Below are 652 nucleotides of genomic sequence, written 5' to 3' on the forward strand. Positions count from 1 at the left end.
AACCGTGCCTCCCTGAAAAGGGAGTGTGAAAAGAAGTCATAAGGATGGTGTTTTGGTTAGGCCGGAGTCTTGAAAATGGAGTCGGCACTCGGTCAACAGTGCCTCCCTGAAAAGGGAGTGTGAAAAGAAATCATAAGGATGGTGTTTTGGTTAGAGCGAAGTCCTGAAAATGGAGTCGGCACTCGGTCATCCGTGCCTCCCTAAAAAGGGAGTGTGAAAAGAAGTCATTAGGATGGTGTTTTGGTTAGGCCGGAGTCCTGAAAATGGAGTCGGCACTCGGTCAACCGTGCCTCCCTGAAAAGGGAGTGTGAAAAGAAGTTATAAGGATGGTGTTTTGGTTAGGCCGGAGTCATGAAAATGGAGTCGGCACTCGGTCAACCGTGCCTCCCTAAAAAGGAAGTGTGGAAAGAAGTCATTAGGATGGTGTTTTGGTTAGGCTGGAGTCCTGAAAATGGAGTCGGCACTCGGTCAACCGTGCCTCCCTGAAAAGGGAGTGTGAAAAGAAGTCATTAGGATGGTGTTTTGGTTAGGCTGGAGTCCTGAAAATGGAGTCGACACTCGGTCAACCGTGCCTCCATGAAAAGGGAGTGTGAAAAGAAGTCATAAGGATGGTGTTTTGGTTAGGCCGGAGTGTTGAAAATGGAGTCGGCAC

Source organism: Ipomoea triloba, chromosome 16, assembly GCF_003576645.1.
Source record: "Ipomoea triloba cultivar NCNSP0323 chromosome 16, ASM357664v1".
In the NCBI taxonomy this organism is placed as follows: Eukaryota; Viridiplantae; Streptophyta; class Magnoliopsida; order Solanales; family Convolvulaceae; genus Ipomoea; species Ipomoea triloba.